This window comes from Medicago sativa, chromosome 5, assembly GCF_051527215.1.
Source record: "Medicago sativa cultivar Bolivia chromosome 5, Bolivia_mono, whole genome shotgun sequence".
Classification (NCBI taxonomy): Eukaryota; Viridiplantae; Streptophyta; class Magnoliopsida; order Fabales; family Fabaceae; genus Medicago; species Medicago sativa.
The window spans coordinates 23,595,514-23,616,149 of record NC_140753.1 but is presented as its reverse complement, the minus strand read 5'-3'; the positions used below and the strand labels follow the sequence as shown (position 1 = coordinate 23,616,149).

At 34.5% G+C, this 20,636-nt stretch overlaps 1 long non-coding RNA gene and 1 pseudogene across 2 annotated transcripts; both read left to right on the top strand.

The window, feature by feature from the left end:
- Positions 1–899: 899 nt before the first annotated feature.
- On the top strand, positions 900–3,083 carry LOC146921155 (putative disease resistance protein RGA3 pseudogene; annotated as a pseudogene). The gene is made up of 2 exons (XR_015011114.1): positions 900–2,789; positions 3,023–3,083. The product of XR_015011114.1 is annotated as a putative disease resistance protein RGA3 pseudogene (transcript).
- A 7,283-nt stretch (positions 3,084–10,366) lies between these two features.
- On the top strand, positions 10,367–17,414 carry LOC146921154 (uncharacterized). The gene is made up of 3 exons (XR_015012027.1): positions 10,367–16,166; positions 16,384–16,487; positions 16,945–17,414. It is a non-coding gene; the product is annotated as an uncharacterized LOC146921154 (long non-coding RNA).
- The last annotated feature ends 3,222 nt before the right edge of the window (positions 17,415–20,636 follow it).

Below are 20,636 nucleotides of genomic sequence, written 5' to 3'. Positions count from 1 at the left end.
ATACAAGTCACACTCTAGATAGCTTAACTTCATTTGTAATTTCACTTGCATTTAGCTTACATGTAGTTAGTTATGACAGTTAGAATGAGCTGTCACTAATCAAGTGTATATAACCTCTTGTACAATTCTGGGGCAATGAATCATAATTCAGTTTTATATCTTTGAGTCCATCTTCTTTCTTCATGATTGAGTTTTGCTCTAAATATGCTTGGGGTTAGGGCTAGCATGGGAGGAAGAATGGAGAGATTAACAACGAGACAAGCCTCTGAGCACCAAGGGAAAGAGGAAAGGTAAAAACAAATGCCTCAGCTTGAAGAGGAAAATCCATCTCTAGGGCATCAAAGAAAACAACTTAACACTGTTGTTGAACAAAAAGGTCCCATGAAAATGTATGACAAAGTGAATAAGTGGATCTCGATCTTGAATTTTTGGATCTTTTTCCTATTTATTTGTATAATATTCATTAAAGGACGTGGCAACATGTTACTGAGTGCGTGTGTAAAGCAACTGAACACAGATGGTGCATACAAATTAAACTCTATTATATTATTATAGAGATAGTCATAATACTTTACTATTTAAAATTGAAATTTTTGTAGAAAAAAAATTAACCAACACATTCATGATTCAAATAATTAGAAAGAAATTCAAGCTTGTTAGTATCTCAGTGTGAAGTTTTAACCTTGATTCTTTTTGTCTCCCTTGTCATTTTCTTCTCTGTTTCCTTGAAATTTCAATCAAGTAACAATAAAAAGTAGATACAATGACAATGATAATGATAATGATAATAATAATAATAATAATAATAATAATAATAATAATAATAATAATAATAATAATAATAATAATAATAATAATAATAATAATAATAATAATAATAGTGGATCAGTTGTTGACTTCACAAAGTGGAACCAAAACATCTCCTACCACTCATTCCTTGTCAATCTTGTTTTCTGATAATACCACTTCATTTCTCAACCAAACCTACTACTATTTTCCATCTACATTCTTGAGTTAGAATTCACTTGAAAAATGGCTGAGGCTGTCATTGAAATTGTAATAGATAATTTGAGCAAACTCATTAGAAAGGAGCTTGGCCTATTTCTAAGCATCGATCGTGAATTAAAAAGTCTTTCCAGCTTGCTAACTACAATCAAGGCTACACTTGAAGATGCTGAGGAGAAGCAATTCTCAAACAGAGCCATCAAGGATTGGCTGCTTAAGCTCAAAGATGCTGCTCACGTCCTCGATGACATCTTGGACGAATGTGCCACCAAAGCACTGGAGATGGAACATGGAGGATTCCAGTGTGGACCATCACACAAGGTACAAAGTTCTTGCTTATCCTCTTTAAATCCAAAACATGTTGTTTTCCGTTACAAAATTGCTAAGAAAATGAAGATCATAAGGGAGAGACTGGATGAGATAGCAGACGAAAGGAGTAAGTTTCATTTGATCGAGATAGTCAGAGAGAGGAGAAGCGGAGTCCTTGACTGGCGTCAAACCACCTCAATTATTACTCAACCTCAAGCTTATGGAAGAGATGAAGATAAGAATAAAATTGTAGAGTTTTTGGTTAGTGATGGTTCTAGTTTCGAGGATTTATCAGTTTATCCAATTGTCGGTGTCGGTGGAATTGGAAAAACAACATTGACCCAACTTATCTTCAATCATGAGAGTGTAGTCAACCACTTTGATCTAAGAATTTGGGTATGTGTTTCAGAAGATTTCAGTTTGAAAAGAATGACAAAAGCCATCATAGAATCTACATCTGGTCATGCTTGTGAGGAATTAGATCTAGAGCCGTTGCAAAGAAAACTTTTGGATTTGCTACAAAGAAAAAGATATTTGCTTGTGTTGGATGATGTGTGGGACGACGAATCAGAGAATTGGCAAAGATTGAGATCTGTATTGGCTTGTGGAGGCAAGGGTGCTTCAGTTTTAGTAACAACTCGCCTTCCAAAGGTAGCAGCAACCATGGGAACAGTGCCTTCTCATAATTTATCAAAACTATGTGACAATGATTGTTGGGAATTGTTTAAACAACGAGCCTTTGGACCAAATGAGGAAGAATGTGCAAAGCTTGTGGTCATAGGGAACGAGATAGTTAAAAAGTGTGTGGGAGTGCCTCTTGCAGCAATAGCACTAGGAAGTCTCTTGCGTTTCAAAAGAGACGAAAATGAGTGGCTCTATGTCATGGAAAGCAAACTATGGAATTTACAAGGTGATAATTCCGTCATGGCTGCCTTGAGATTAAGTTATTTGAATTTGCCAGTAAAATTAAGGCAGTGTTTTGCCTTATGTGCGCTATTTCCCAAAGATAAACTAATAAGCAAACACTTTCTAATAGAACTCTGGATGGCTAATGGCTTTATTTCGTCAAATGAAAAGTTGGAAGATGTTGATATTGGCAATGAGGTGTGGAATGAGTTATACTGGAGATCATTTTTTCAAGATATTGAGATAGATGAATTTGGGAAAACTAGTTTCAAAATGCATGATCTTGTTCATGATCTTGCTCAATATGTTGCAGACGAAGTATGCTCCATTACAGATGACAACGATGTGCCTAGTATGTCTGAAAGAATCCGCCACCTCTCAATTTATAAGAGGAAATCCTTAGGGGATACCAATGCAGTTCGGTTACCTACTGTGAAATCATTAAAGACATGTTTAAGGCATGTTGACCAACTTTCACCTCATGTATTGAAATGTTATTATTTACGGGTACTCGACTTTGAAAGAAGAAAAAAGTTGTCATCTTCGATTGGTAGTCTAAAATATCTAAGGTACTTGAATCTATCTGATGGTAAGTTCAAAACTCTACCAAAATCCTTATGTACATTGTGGAATTTACAGATTTTGAAATTAGACAATTGTTATCATCTCCTTAACTTGCCTAATAGTTTGACACAACTGAAAGCTCTACAGAGTTTATATTTGACCAACTGCTACTCATTATCAAGCTTTCCCCCCAATATAAGGAAGTTGACTTCCTTGAAAACTTTAACTTTGTATGTAGTTGGGAAGAGAAAAGGATTCCTTTTGGAAGAACTAGGACAACTATGAAGTGGATAAAATAGTCACAAGAAAGGGGGGGGTTTGAATTGTGACCCTTTAAAAATTATCCTGCAACTTAAAAATTAATTCTCAAGTGGAAACTTGGAATAGTTAAGTTAATAGCAGACTTCAGAACGTTCTGATGTCTGAGTGCAAAAACAGTTTAAAGCAGACTTCAGAATGTTCTGATGTCTGAGTGCAAAAACAGTTTAACAAAGTAAATGTGTTTGTGTGTGTTTGTGTTTGCAGTAAGTAAAGAGTATAGGGAAGAGAAAGAACACACAGAAGTTTATAGTGGTTCACCCAATGTGGGTTAGTCCACTCCTCACAATCTTGTGAGAGTTTCCACTATGATGCTTGAGATAACCTCTCAAATCCTGCACCTTACAATCTGTGTTCACCTGAACACTTACAACCCTGTATTCTCTAAGCCTCAGCAGGCTTGCACCTTGTTGCTAAGATAACCTCTTAGACTTTTACAACCTTTGCTCAAACTAACACTTTAGTACCCCTAAAGCTAGATGAGACTTTTTCGTCTTGCTAAGTTACCCACTTAGACTTTTACACCTTTGCTCAAACTAACACTTTAGTACCCCTAAAGCTAGAAGAGACTTTGTTACAATTTGTAAGAAGGTTTGAATGTTTGTGAATCAAACAGACAAGAAGAAAGAAGAAGAAGTTATCTTGAAGATAACACAGAGTATTGATTTGCACTAAGTAATGAAAGCCTTAGTCATTGATCAATTTCAGTTTGCAAAAGCTTCAAACAAAATCAAGTTGTTTTCTTGTATGCTTTGCAATTTGTGTGGAGTTTGAATGTTTGAGAATCAAACAGAGGAGGGTGAAGAGAAAGTTATCTTGGCAAGAGATAACAGAGAGTATTGATGTGCACTAAGGAAACAAAAGCCTTAGCCATTGATCAATTTCTGTTGCAAGAGCTTTTAAACAATCTTCAAGTTGTTTATTTGAATGCTTTGGCAAGGTGCAAGTTTTGCTGAGCCTTAGATCTGTATTTATAGAGTCTTTGGGCTCAAATAGCCGTTGTAGGGTGTCCAATGGTGTTATGCCACGTGTCCTGGGCCCCACAAGCTTTTACTTGAAAATCTGGGTGAACATTCTGACCATCAGAATGTTGTTGCGTTCCCAGGATGAACATCAGAATGTTGATGTGTTCTTCATCAGAATGTTGGAAATTCATGATGTTCTTCATCTGGGTTCATCATGGATGAATGTTGGATGAATTTCTGGGCTTGCCCAGCACGTGATGTGAGATTTGTTTGAGTTTTATCCTCCAAAAAGTAGCTTCTCCATATGCTTCAAAAGTTGCTGGAAAAGTAGGATAAAGTGAACCAAATCTGTCTTGGACTTTGTGCAGGAAAGAGAGGATAGTGGTCTGCAGCTTCAGGCCCATGCTTCTAGGAGATTTGCTTGATTTTGTTCAGAGTACAAGTTATCTCTGATGCAAGATCTCCTTTTGTTACCTTTTTCTTCTTTTTACCAACTACACTGTTCATGGCTGGAAGCATGTGCAGAAGTGAACATTCTGATCATCAGAATGTTTCATTTGTGCTTACTTTAAGATGATTTGTAAGACTACTTTTGATGTAATCAATCCTAATAGTAGAGACACGACTGAAGTGCAGTGAATGCAACATCTAGGATGATATTCTCATTGGAATAATCCTAGTACTTTAATGTTCATAGTCTTGGATGAACATTAAAGATCCTTTTGACATAAATCTTTGTCCATGCCTTTATTGTTGATAGATCCATGCAGATGTACTTTTCTGGACCTTTTATTCATGTCAAGTGTGCTTTGCATGTTCTTCACGTTCTTGATGATTCTGGGTTTGCTTATGAACAACCTTCTGAACTATCATCAGAACGTTCTGATCAACTCTCTGATCAACATTCTGAACTAACTTTCTGAACTCAGAGTTAGTTCATGAATGCAAATGTTCTTTGATTTCTTGTATCTAGGTATGTTTTAACTTTGTTTGTGTCTTGGTTAATCACTCAAGAATGCACAAATACCAAGAACTATCAAAGTCCATTAATCCTTTAATCACCATAGATGTATTTAATGATTTTTTGATCCAAAGTCAAAATCATTGTCTGCATAAGATATGTTCATGTCACATCTGTTCTTGCATGTTCTTGATGTGGACATTGATTTATGGTTTTGCTCTAATGAACTTTCTGAGCAACCTTCTGAACAACCTTCTGAACTCCTTCTGGGTTCAAACATATGAACTTCAGAATGTTTCTTCTGGGTTCCTTCCTTTATGATGGTTGTACTCTGTGCTGAACATTCTGATGTTCTTCAACACTTTGAACCTTATGAAGGTTGTTTATTTATTTCCTTCAAGAACTACTTGAAGCATATAAATGAGAGATCATTTGTTTTGACAAACAAGATGATTCTTTCTTTGAAGTCCAAAAGAATATTTCTTTGCCTCTAGTTCATCATTGCATGTAACTGATGACTTTAAATATTCTTGTTTATCCATGAAATAATCCTTTATTATTTCTGGATATATTCAGGGTTAATGTTCATGATTAACTCCATTCACATGAACATTCTGATCTATGTTCATATGAACATTCTGAACTCAGAACTTCTTATCTTCAGAAGCTTTGGAAGTGTGATACTTTGAGGAGGTTCTGAGAATCTTCCTAACTTGTATGCATATTTCCTTTTATCTTCTTTATGCATGGTGGATCTTCAAATCATATAGGATAAAACTCAATGTGAGTTTTGTCATATAACTTCTTGCACATTCTTGTGCAGCTTGTGATGTAAGTTTTTCCAGCATGATTCAAGTTCTTCCATCATGATTCTTGAGCTATGAATCTTCATGGAGATGTGATCTTTGTTGTTTCAACTGATGATATACTCATTCTTTCATTGTTGAGTAGATATGATGCACTTATCAATGTGGGTGGCTTCTAGCTTATCCACTATGTGATTCCTGTTCTTTTAACAAAAACTCAAGTGCAACCATCAGTAGATCACCATTCATAAAACTTATTATTTATTCCACTAGGTTTGTTATCATTAAAACATTCATCAAAAAGATTTTTGCTTCAACAATCTCCCCCTTTTTGATGATGACAAACCTTTTGAATAAATATTAAGTTTTATGATGGATATAATAATAAATGTAAGAATGTTCATGGATATGCAATTAAACTCCCCCTAAACACATGCAAGAGTTTAATTCTTATCAACCTAATTAAACTCCCCCTCAACATATGGAAAGGGTTAATTCATAACATTCTTCATTAATTAAATCCATTTTAGATTTTTCTCTCCCATAATACATATGTCTCCCCATCCTAGGTTTTTATCCCATCATATATATCTCTCCCCCTTTTGTCATCTATCAAAAAGTACTAGGGGTGATATGAAGGAAAAGTGACATAATCTTGGAAGGTAAGAATCACAAGACATTGCATGTAATTCACAAGTGCATTCATATATTAAACTCATGGTTTAGTTAAAACATAATGCAAGGATCATGATCAATCATTATTTCAATCAGTTGTGTAAACAAGACATGAAAAATGATAACATATGCAACCATTTCAACATATTCAAAATATGAGAAATTTTTCTCAAGATTTAAGAAAATGTTTTTGTCCTTGGTTTCAATGTTTTCGAAAAGATTGATATCTGCAAGTATAGAAAACTCCCCCTAAATTTTAGAGATGAATATCCTATTACATTTCAAATCTTTTGATTTTCTAAGAAAATAATTATTTTCTTTTACTTATTGTCATAGCAGATAAGTTTTTCATTTTGACAAAGTCATGCTCATAATTTAGAAGATGATTATCTAATCTAAATTGAGTTTTAAAAGAGCAAAGATCGATTGATCTTATTCAGCAATTTCTGAAATTGAGAGAAAATGAAGTATTTGTGGAAGCGGTGAAATCAGAGTTTTGAAAAGATCTTTCTCTCTCTACAGTATTCTCATGTTGGAGAATATTGCTGAGTTTTTTCAAAAGCTGAAATGCTTCAAAGTATCATTTGATGCAAGATAGTTTCTTTAAAAGAAAACAATTACAAGCAACAATTTTTGACACAATTTGTGGAAAACATACATTATTACAATCAAGTATATGCAGCAAATTTATGCACAAACACATATTGATATGCCATTGATGTTTACAACTTTTTCTTTGTCTTCAATTTTTGCAATTAAAGTAAGATAATTATTCAACAATGCTTAAAACAAATTTTTATGCTCAAAGCAAATCCAATATAAGTTTAAGAACAAAATATGCAAACCTTAGAGCAATATTTGAAGATTATAACAAGATTATACACAACATCAACATGAAGATCAAGAATATAAAAAATCTTCTAATGCTAATTCCAACATAAGATTCATTTAAAATCATGTTTGAGGAATGATATTTTCATAAACTAAATCATCATATTTATTAGTGCAAATAAATGTGTACCTTATGCGATGATATCCCTCACTTTGAGATTCAATGAAGAGAGCATGTTTCTCTTTCTTTGAAATACTTTCTCATCTGAATGGAGAAGTCCAAGCATCAATAAGCATAACCTTCTGAAGCAGCTTAATCATCAGTAGCTTTCTCTTCTTCTTGGTCTTTGCATCTTTCTGATCTGAGTGTCTTTTAACATATCCAGATGTTTCTGGATCTGGAGACATATGATCAACAGATGGAATGCTTTGTTCATAAAGAATGTTTTCATGAACATTCTGAACTTGAGTTGAAGGAATTGTTCCATCATTTTCCATTTGAGAGTCCTCAAAGTCATTTGTATTGAAGTCTGAGCTGAATTCCTCCATATTCAGATCAAAACCAGCTTCATTTCCAGCTAGCTCATCCTCATCAGATTCCTTTGTGGTAGTGTTTTCACTAAGCATGTGTGTGGCCAGAGCTTTTAGCAACATCATGCATATCTGGATTTTTTTAATGACACAGGAACATTTCCCATATCAGATTCTAGAACAATTTCTTGTTCATCAAACTGGAGTTCACCCATGATGTTTGTAACATCAACTTCAGATTTTGAAATTTGTTTCAGCAGTAGAAGATTTAAAGAATCTTTCTCCACTAAAAGCTTTCTGCTTGGTTAGCTTTCTGGGTATTTCTCCAGAAGCTTCTTCAACTTCATCAACCTTCTGAAGTTGTTATGCAGGAACTTCATCAACTTTCCCATCTTCAGCAGCTGTGTCAACTTTCTGAAGTGATGTTTCAGTAGCTGTATAAGCTTCCCAAACCTTATTGGTTGCAATCTCAATGTTTGAGGTATTGCATCAACTTGATGACTTCCATTCTCAGCAACATCAACTTCCTTTTGAAGTTGTTCAACATTCTGAGCTTCATTAACTTTCTGAACAGCTACTTTAGCAATGTATGTAACTTCTTGGAAGGTTTCTTCAGGGATGTTTTGATCCATTGTTGGAGGATCCTCATTGTTGTCAAATTCTTTATGTCAAAGATTTGGCAATCCTTCTCATACACTTCACTTTTTCAGAGGCATCTTAAAATGCTTGAATATGAGTGTGAAAGCCAATTCATATAGAATATGAGAAGTCTTCTTGTTCTTCAATCATATGTTGCAAGAACATGTAGTTGAGATTGAAAGACAATATGTTGAGAACATGGTATATGATCAACATTAACGACATACTCAAACACTTTCACTTATTTTACATAGTGAATGCAGAGATTGTTTAGACAAGTCTTTTGATCAGACCATCTTCTTCAATCTTGAGTTTGCAAAAATAATTCTCTTATTTGCATCATATGAGTGCAGTTCTTATGACCAGTAAGGTCCTTGATGTTTGATCCAACATTCTCTAACCTTCCAAAGTTATTGAATGTTCTTTGAGTAATAGCTCTTGCTGACCAATTTTCTCAAAGTATAAGATTTATACCTTGCTTGAAAACAGAGGGATGAACTTTGAAGCTTTCAATTTTTTGGATTGAGTAGCTTCAGCATCAGGAGCATTTTCCTGAACATTCTGATCTGCAGACACCTTAACATTCTGATCTTCAATTTCAGATGTTTCTTGAACATTCTGAATTGCAGTCACTTTGAACATTCTGATCATCAGTTTCAGATGTTTCTTGAACAATCTGGACTGTATCCTGAGTATCTTGAAACACATCAGTGTTGAAGTATGAGTTTAGATCTTCTATGTTGAGATCAAAACCAGATGAAAATTTCATGTGTTCATCTTTTTATACTTGCGCATTTCCTTGACTCATTATTTGTGAAGCTAAGATTTCTGCATCTTCCTGAGTGTCTTTATCAACTTTGTTAGAAGCTTGCTCAGTATTTTCTTCAACTTTCTGATCTTGGTCAGAAGGGTTTTCTTAAACATTCTGAGGTGTGTCAACCTTCTGATGTTCTTCTTCAGCAGCATTCACTGGAGTTTCTACATCAATTTCATCTTTCTTCTGAAGATATACATCATCAACCTTCTGAGTATCATCTTCTGAGATTGAAGCAGCCATATGAGCTTCTTGAGGTATCTCATCATCTTCTATTCGATATACAACCTCATCTTGCACATTTTCTTCTTTAACAACTTCATCTTCTTTCTGAAGATATTCTTCATTCTCACCAGCAGCAATCTGAACTGCTTTTCTTGCAAGATCAGCAACTTGTTGAAATAACTCCAGGGATGGAAGAGAAAGAGCTTCATTATCTTCCATAAGATATCCATCTCCTTCTTCCTTCTGTATGCTGGATAGGTTTCTAACCTTCTTCTTTTCTTCCTAGTTCTATGAACTTTCTGATCTGTATCCTCCTGAACATTCTGATCAGTGTTGTTTTGAACATTCTGATCATCTTGCTGAATGTCTTCTCCCTGAGCATCTTGAAAGATCTCATTGTAGGGATCATTTGTAGTGTCTTCAATGTTGAGATCAAAGTCAGAATGAGCTCCAACATTATCTTGTTCCAACTGAATTCCTTCATCAATTTCCATATGATGATGCTCACTTCCAAGAGTGTTTGATACCAGGATTTCAGCAACTTCATGTGTATCATTATCAACTTTCTGAGCATGTTGCTCAATATTTTCTTCAACTCTTATATCTTCAGAGGGTACTTCAACACCTTGACTCAGAGTTGTTTCAACTTTCTGATGACCATCAGTAGTTTCTCCAACTTTATCAACAGATCACGTAGCCATCATAGCTTCAAACTGTTGAGTGCTTGCCTCAACCAGCTCTCTTGCATGTTCAGCAACATGAGCAAAGACTTCAGGAGCTGGAGTAGGTTTGCCTTTCTCAGCTTTGTGAGAGCTTGATCCAATCTCCTTCTTGGCAGACTTGTCAGCTTCCTGTTTCTCTCTTACTTCCTGAACTTTCTGATCAGAAAGTCTCTTCACTGATCCAGTCTTTTGAGGAGTAGGCATGTTGGTGGTTGTGATGTGAAGTTGTCCTAAGGTTTCTGTTGTGAATCTCATGAAGGTGTGTTTACTTTCTTCACCTTCTAGGGATACTTGTGCAACCTTAAAGATGAGAGTCATATGAATCCCATATGGTAACTTAACAACTTTTTGTTTGACAGCCAAACAAGAATCAATCATGTATTGAAGGATTAAGAAGTAGAGGTTGAATTTTGTTTTGGTCATGAGATGATACATAAATCAGTATCAACATCAAAGGTTTCACATCTAGGGAGTAAGGTGTTGTGGTTCATGTTTAGGTGATGACAAATGATAGCTTCTTAGATGTGTGCTAGTAAATGAAGTTTTGGTTCTTTGACTTGAACTCATTTTAAATTGTTCCATTGTTCTAGAACAACTCAGGATCATCTTGAGAAGTTTCAGAATCTTCATCATTTTGATCTCCACATATTTCTTGAACATAATTTGTCCATGAATCAAGCTCTTCCTAGAAATTTAGAAGACATTCCTGCATCACAAATTGGTAAAGCTTTTGGTACCCGTATTACTTTGGGTCCTTGAGGTTAGTGTTTCTCTTCTTGAGAGATTCTTTCTTATGACCACATTCTGATTTAAGATGATCAGATTTGTTGAAACAAGAAAACTATATTTTACCAATCTCAACCTTTTGAGCTCATTCTAATTTAGGATAGAATGTCTTTTTGAAATGAGGACTTTTCTCAAGTTTCTTTTTAAGAAAAATATATAGGTTCAGATTTTTCAAAATGAAAATTTTTCATTTACCTTCTCACTTTTGTTTGTGATAGGTTATGAATCCTAAACCAGCTTTTTGAAAGGTCTTAACAGACTTTAGAAAGTTGAATATGTCATTTTTCAAAGTTTTACTTTCCTTTTCAAAATAACATCTTGTTTCAAAAATTCAGACTTTTCTAAATCTTACAAAATTTTGATCATTGAGAGTCTTATGTTTCTCAAATATTTAAAAATGATAGTACTACAATTTTTGAATGGTTTTAAAATATATATCATTCAGGATTAGTAGTTTCACATTTTCTTTCTTTATACAAGAAAAGTTATTATTTTAAAAGTTCATACTTTTAAGATAAAATGCATGAGTCAAATGAGATATAATTAAACACTTTATATAAAAGATAAGGATTAGAATTTCTTACCTCTTCACTTCTTGTGTTTGTCTTTACTCATGTGCTGACTTCAAAATCATCTCTGGTTGCCATCTTTGCATCTTCTTCTTCAGAGGGCATTTAGTTTTGAAGTATCCCACATTGTTGCATATGTGACATGCACTTTGATTTGCAGGCTTTGACATCACTTCCTTCTGGATCTTTTCCTCATACACTGTTAAGTGCTCAAACCATAGAGGCGGGCTCTGATGCCAATTGAAGTGGATAAAATAGTCTCAAGAAAGGGGGGGGGGTTTGAATTGTGACCCTTTAAAAATTATCCTGCAACTTAAAAATTAATTCTCAAGTGGAAACTTGGAATAGTTAAGTTAATAGCAGACTTCAGAACGTTCTGATGTCTGAGTGCAAAAACAGTTTAAAGCAGACTTCAGAATGTTCTGATGTCTGAGTGCAAAAACAGTTTAACAAAGTAAATGTGTTTGTGTGTGTTTGTGTTTGCAGTAAGTAAAGAGTATAGGGAAGAGAAAGAACACACAGAAGTTTATAGTGGTTCACCCAATGTGGGTTAGTCCACTCCTCACAATCTTGTGAGAGTTTCCACTATGATGCTTGAGATAACCTCTCAAATCCTGCACCTTACAATCTGTGTTCACCTGAACACTTACAACCCTGTATTCTCTAAGCCTCAGCAGGCTTGCACCTTGTTGCTAAGATAACCTCTTAGACTTTTACAACCTTTGCTCAAACTAACACTTTAGTACCCCTAAAGCTAGATGAGACTTTTTCGTCTTGCTAAGTTACCCACTTAGACTTTTACACCTTTGCTCAAACTAACACTTTAGTACCCCTAAAGCTAGAAGAGACTTTGTTACAATTTGTAAGAAGGTTTGAATGTTTGTGAATCAAACAGACAAGAAGAAAGAAGAAGAAGTTATCTTGAAGATAACACAGAGTATTGATTTGCACTAAGTAATGAAAGCCTTAGTCATTGATCAATTTCAGTTTGCAAAAGCTTCAAACAAAATCAAGTTGTTTTCTTGTATGCTTTGCAATTTGTGTGGAGTTTGAATGTTTGAGAATCAAACAGAGGAGGGTGAAGAGAAAGTTATCTTGGCAAGAGATAACAGAGAGTATTGATGTGCACTAAGGAAACAAAAGCCTTAGCCATTGATCAATTTCTGTTGCAAGAGCTTTTAAACAATCTTCAAGTTGTTTATTTGAATGCTTTGGCAAGGTGCAAGTTTTGCTGAGCCTTAGATCTGTATTTATAGAGTCTTTGGGCTCAAATAGCCGTTGTAGGGTGTCCAATGGTGTTATGCCACGTGTCCTGGGCCCCACAAGCTTTTACTTGAAAATCTGGGTGAACATTCTGACCATCAGAATGTTGTTGCGTTCCCAGGATGAACATCAGAATGTTGATGTGTTCTTCATCAGAATGTTGGAAATTCATGATGTTCTTCATCTGGGTTCATCATGGATGAATGTTGGATGAATTTCTGGGCTTGCCCAGCACGTGATGTGAGATTTGTTTGAGTTTTATCCTCCAAAAAGTAGCTTCTCCATATGCTTCAAAAGTTGCTGGAAAAGTAGGATAAAGTGAACCAAATCTGTCTTGGACTTTGTGCAGGAAAGAGAGGATAGTGGTCTGCAGCTTCAGGCCCATGCTTCTAGGAGATTTGCTTGATTTTGTTCAGAGTACAAGTTATCTCTGATGCAAGATCTCCTTTTGTTACCTTTTTCTTCTTTTTACCAACTACACTGTTCATGGCTGGAAGCATGTGCAGAAGTGAACATTCTGATCATCAGAATGTTTCATTTGTGCTTACTTTAGGATGATTTGTAAGACTACTTTTGATGTAATCAATCCTAATAGTAGAGACACGACTGAAGTGCAGTGAATGCAACATCTAGGATGATATTCTCATTGGAATAATCCTAGTACTTTAATGTTCATAGTCTTGGATGAACATTAAAGATCCTTTTGACATAAATCTTTGTCCATGCCTTTATTGTTGATAGATCCATGCAGATGTACTTTTCTGGACCTTTTATTCATGTCAAGTGTGCTTTGCATGTTCTTCACGTTCTTGATGATTCTGGGTTTGCTTATGAACAACCTTCTGAACTATCATCAGAACGTTCTGATCAACTCTCTGATCAACATTCTGAACTAACTTTCTGAACTCAGAGTTAGTTCATGAATGCAAATGTTCTTTGATTTCTTGTATCTAGGTATGTTTTAACTTTGTTTGTGTCTTGGTTAATCACTCAAGAATGCACAAATACCAAGAACTATCAAAGTCCATTAATCCTTTAATCACCATAGATGTATTTAATGATTTTTTGATCCAAAGTCAAAATCATTGTCTGCATAAGATATGTTCATGTCACATCTGTTCTTGCATGTTCTTGGTGTGGACATTGATTTATGGTTTTGCTCTAATGAACTTTCTGAGCAACCTTCTGAACAACCTTCTGAACTCCTTCTGGGTTCAAACATATGAACTTCAGAATGTTTCTTCTGGGTTCCTTCCTTTATGATGGTTGTACTCTGTGCTGAACATTCTGATGTTCTTCAACACTTTGAACCTTATGAAGGTTGTTTATTTATTTCCTTCAAGAACTACTTGAAGCATATAAATGAGAGATCATTTGTTTTGACAAACAAGATGATTCTTTCTTTGAAGTCCAAAAGAATATTTCTTTGCCTCTAGTTCATCATTGCATGTAACTGATGACTTTAAATATTCTTGTTTATCCATGAAATAATCCTTTATTATTTCTGGATATATTCAGGGTTAATGTTCATGATTAACTCCATTCACATGAACATTCTGATCTATGTTCATATGAACATTCTGAACTCAGAACTTCTTATCTTCAGAAGCTTTGGAAGTGTGATACTTTGAGGAGGTTCTGAGAATCTTCCTAACTTGTATGCATATTTCCTTTTATCTTCTTTATGCATGGTGGATCTTCAAATCATATAGGATAAAACTCAATGTGAGTTTTGTCATATAACTTCTTGCACATTCTTGTGCAGCTTGTGATGTAAGTTTTTCCAGCATGATTCAAGTTCTTCCATCATGATTCTTGAGCTATGAATCTTCATGGAGATGTGATCTTTGTTGTTTCAACTGATGATATACTCATTCTTTCATTGTTGAGTAGATATGATGCACTTATCAATGTGGGTGGCTTCTAGCTTATCCACTATGTGATTCCTGTTCTTTTAACAAAAACTCAAGTGCAACCATCAGTAGATCACCATTCATAAAACTTATTATTTATTCCACTAGGTTTGTTATCATTAAAACATTCATCAAAAAGATTTTTGCTTCAACAAACTAAACCTCAAAGGAGATCTTTATATTAAGCACTTGGAGAGAGTAAAAAGTGTAGTTAATGCAAAAGAAGCCAATATGTCGAGTAAGAACTTGACGCAATTGAGATTGTCATGGGAGAGAAATGAAGAGTCTCATTTACAAGAAAATACTGAGGAGATTCTTGAAGTGCTTCAACCTCGAACTCAACAACTTCTAACTTTGGGTGTGCAAGGATATACAGGTTCCTGTTTCCCACAATGGATATCTAGTCCTTCGTTGGAATGCTTAACTTTTCTACAACTAATGGATTGCAAAAGTTGTTTACACCTTCCACAGTTGGGAAAATTACCTGCTCTAAAGGACCTAAGAATATTGAACATGAGCCATGTAATATATGTAGACGAGGAGTCGTGTGATGATGGAGTTGCGAGAGGTTTCACTAAACTAGCAGTTCTGGTACTCGTAGAGCTACCAAACCTGGTAAGGTTATCCAGGGAAGATAAAGAAAACATGTTCCCATGTCTTTCAAGACTTCAAGTTACTGAATGTCCTAAACTTTCGGGCTTGCCTTGCCTTCCACATCTCAAGGATTTGCGTATAGAAGGGAAATGCAACCAAGATTTGGTATGTTCAATTCATAAGCTCAGTAGTCTTGAATCACTTCGGTTCAAAGATAATGAAGATCTAACTTGCTTTCCAGATGGAATGCTACGGAATCTCACTTCTCTAAAGATATTAGACATTTATGGCTTATTCAAACTTGAGCAATTCCCAACTGAAATCATTTACCTTAATGCTCTCCAAGAAATACATATCACTGACTGCAACAACCTCAAGTCATTGACAGATGAAGTATTACAAGGGTTGCATTCTCTTAAGATACTAGATATTGTGAGGTGCCAAAATTTTACTTTAGAGTCACTCAGAAACAGAAAGTTTTGATGAGGCTTATGAAATATGAGTTCCCTTCAGTCGTTAAAGTTATGCAATCAATACCTCGCAATTTACTTATTTCTCATTGTCCGAAGTTGATATGTCTTCTGGCGAGCATTCAATGCCTCAACAATATGAGAACTTTGAGGAGTACAATTGCATTTAGTAATGTCTAAATGAAACAGGCGAGGATTGGCCAAAAATAGCTCACATTCAATGTATTGAAGTACAATACATCAGAATCTTCTATGGAGGAGGATATTTTATGATGCTGATTGGTTTTTGATCTCTCACATGTAAGTGCATGTGTTTGTGCATATATTATTTTTTAATCTTTAAGAACTGATACATTTTCCACTTACTTGATAAATAGAAACTGTTCAAATGAGTGTCTTTTTAAAAGAGAGAGTGGGAACAGTTAACAGTATTTTGAAGCATTGTCATTTATATATTAAAGCTTTCATTGGATTTAGGTTGCACTGAAATAATATTTTTCGATTTTTGTTTTCACAGATTTGGTACTTACACCGGCTCTTGCAAAACTGAAGGGGTGCAAATTTTGGGTTTCATTTCACTTCTTGCATCTGTTTCATTTCTTTGTTCAACCCAAGAAAAAGGTAAGGTCTTTGTTTCATAGAATCTTATTATTCATATCATTCTTTGTTTTAGACTTTCTGTGTTTTTATTCTGTTCTTATGTTTGTTCTTTAGGCATGTGTACTTTAATTCCTTTCATTTATTTTAAATTTTGGTTTTATCAGTTCATAAATGTATTTGGTCTCTATAAATCAATGGCAAAAGCAAACAGAATTGTTATGCAAGGATTAATCTTGATTCCATACATTGATAATGATGATGCTTCTCATTTTCGAGTATTTATATGGACTCCGGAGAGGTTTATTGATTATGCTGGACAACACTGAACGAGCTGTGATTATGTTGGCCTTTCGGACAAATTTTAAATACTTGGATCATTCGTTATATGTAACAGATGAGTGTATGTTAATTACGGTCACTACTCTGCTGTCTTCCATATCATTTTGTGTGAATCTCATTGTGAGAAACTATTATGCAGCTGCATTGCGTGTACCGTCAAACTTGCTATTACCTTACTCTTCTTTGAGCTGTCTGGGGTGATTCCAACTCCAATAAGGGATGCTGTGTCTGATTATATTGCAAAAAATCAGTATGAACGGTTTAGAAAAGCAGAAGATTGTTTTGTTTTTCAAGAGAAGGAGCTGCTCCAGCGTTTCATCGATAGCAATGAATGAAGAATCGAAAATCCTAGTTTTAGCTTCTGCGAAATGATATCAACAATGTCAGGGCCTCCACAAGTAGTATCTTTCACCCAACATCACTCACAATTTCATTTGTTTGGTTACAACTCACAATTTCGTTTAATATAGTTTTTGGAACACCATGCTTTATTGTCACTCGTCTGAAAGATTTTAGGATCGTCACTCGTCGTTCGTACTTTTATGGTCCGAAAGTCACCATGATATGAAATGAAGAGGTTTGTTATTTTAACACAAATTTAACATTAAATTTCCACAACAATTTAGATGGTTAACAAAATTTGAATATGAGTCCTTCAAAAAATAATTTGAATATTAAAAAAAAGAGACTAATTATGTTTAGTGAAATGTTGGTGAATATAATCAGGTGTGTAGCAACTAGTTAATCATCCACATATATGGATTAGTCAATGGATTGGACTGAATTCATCAACTTCATTATATGGATGGATTACAATTCATCCACTTTTTTTTTAATGCAATTGATCAACTAAAAAACTTGTTTTTGATTACCATTCGTGGTGGATTAATCCTTCAAGTTTCTTGTAATTGTTCTTTTTATTTTCGTTCAGGCGTGTTCCTTGTTCCCGATATAACTTGATTTTTCTCTTTGCTTATCTCTAACAGACCTTGTGGGCTAAATTGCCAATATAAATCCATTGGTTATATATTTTATTTTTCTATAAGAGGTTTGGTTATTGATTACATTTTATCATCTTAAAAAAAAAAAAACTAAATTGCCAATATAAATCCATTGGTTAAAATCTATATACTTTATTTATAAAACTAATATAAATTATGCTTTTGAAAGAATACAAATCAATTTTATAAGTAAAATATCTGAACAAAAAATAACAACCAAGGACGGAGCTTTGGCTTATAAAAAAAATGGATTCCTCAAAACAAAATGGAGGAGCTTTGCCGTGGACATACCGAAGCTCCGCCACCATCTTCAATTACCCCCCGAAATTGTAAGTTTCGTCCATTACCCCCTGACGTTAATAACCCTCCGTCAAATTCGTCTGTTAGTCAACATCACGTTTTGCAAATACCCCATGAAGTTTTGCACTTATGTGCAAAATGCCCTTCGAACTTGAAAATTTATATATTTTTTTCTTATACTTAGACTCAAAAATATTAAAGGCAAACAATTAACAGTTAGCCTTAATGAAAATCTTTTAAAATTTTCACTTGATACTTGGTTCTTCATCTACGTTATATGGACTATTTGGTTGTCCCTTTAGATTACGTTTGAAACTGAATAGTTATTTTTTCTACACCTATGCTTTTCTATTTCATTCCTATGCTTCAATATTGTCATGATCTACTTAATAGGCTCAACTTTAGTCCCTTCACATTTACTTACCTACTACTTTTTTGTTGCAAAGGCAAAATATACTTATACTATTAAAACCGCATCCAAGCACAAGATGTGCAAGAATGAAACAAGAAGATAAGCATACATAAATTGTTTAGCTATCGATAAACAACAACAATGAGACACAAGAAAACTCTCAAAATCAAACAATATGTGAAATGAGTTTCTAATTTAGCTAACAAACTAATGCATCTTCAATTCCAATCCAAAGCTAAAGCAAGATTTAGGAGACTATTGCTTAATCTAAGAGGTGTATTTATTTACTATTCATTTAATTCTTTCATATCCTCTGTGATTTCAAAATAGTGGATGATGCCACATGGTAATGAATTATATTGTTGAATGATAATGGTGTATATTGTCACTTGATATAATTTTCATAATCAGATAAGTATTGCAAACTAAAACAATTAGAAACAATGTCATCTAATCATTGGCTAAAAAAAATGTCATCTAATCTATTTATAAACAAAGCATATCAATTTAAATATGTAGCTAGGCTGAAAAAATTATAATTATACATTTTTTACAAGGATATCAACCACTATGTTAATTGTTTGCCTTTAATATCTTTTGAGTCAAGTATAAGAAAAAAAATATAAATTTTCAAGTTCGGGGGACATTTTGCACGTAAGTGCAAAACTTCAGGGGGGGGGGTATTTGCAAAACGTGATGTTGACTAACAGAAGAATTTGACGGAGGGGGTAAATTGATTAACGTTGTGCAATTTCGGGGGGGGGGGGGGGGGGGGTAATTGAAGTTTTGTTAGCGTCGGGGGGGTAATGGACGAAACTTACAATTTCCGGGGGAGGTGGGGGCAATTTCCTATTTACTCGGTGCTATGCTCACTGGAACTGCCCTCCGCTTGGCATAGAATCTCTCATATTGAGAGATAATCTCGACTCTCCCTCTTTTTTCTTTTTCTTTTTGCCTCGTTACATTGTAACACTACCAAAAAAAAGTTGTTAGCTTAGTGTTTTTCTCCTTCGTCTGGATTTGAACCTTGGATTTCCAACAATTCCTTATCCCTTACCTCAAACCATTGAAAATATAATAATGGATGGATTGGATTGGATGTTTAAAACAAGTTTTTTACTATTCTTTAAAAAAAACATTTTTTTTACTAAATTGTTAATGGATTGTGTTCATCCATCAATTACCATTCAAATCCAAATTCATTTAAACCATTCATTTTGCCACCCCTAGTTTTTCTTACCCTGTGTTAGTATAGTAAAATTTGTTGGAATATAATTTCATTTAAAATGTCGTTATTTTCATATAAAATATGCATGGGTTTAATTGTCCATGAATAGTCCCTTCATCCACCTACCATTACTAAATTTTATTAAAAAAAGGGAAATGTTAATAAGTGTCCCGTGACACTTGCTAAGGAATTATAAAAGAAAATATTTATCTTGGAAATTGTGAATTTTACTTTTTGAAATGTAACAAAAGTGTTCTTTTCAATACAAAATTTGACTTTTCTTTCAACTTTTAGTTCCTTAACTAGAGTTCCGGGAACACCGGTTAACAAGACCCTAAAAAAAGGCAAAGTTTAAGTGGAGATCCTCCTCTCTATGTTGTGAGAACGTTGGAGCTCCTCATGGACCGCAACCAGCGACCATTGTGCTCCGACATTGATTGGGATTGACATCCACCCGTAATTATTTAAATATCTTTTGAACAATAAATAAAATCTAATATTTTTTTTGGTGGTGGCCGGGGTTCGAACCCCGGACCTTGCATATTTTATGTATTGTTCATACCAACTGAGCTAAGCTCGACAAATAAAATTTGATATAGCCGATAAAAAGATTGTTTTGGGCCTTCTACAAATAATAAGCACATCATACTTCCGAAAATATCCACACCGATAGTTAACTATAGTTTGTCTGTGAATGATAGTTAGGAACAGTTTGGGCATAATGAATGAATGGGGTTTAAATTATGAATATTGGTCTTACATTTCGATTCCATCACTTAAATAACTGAAACTCAAAATTTAACATACCTTTAGCAGTAACACTTTGTTTTGATGAATTACAAGTCCGACGAAAAGGGATTCCTAGAAATGAAAAGATTCCTTTACTAAGA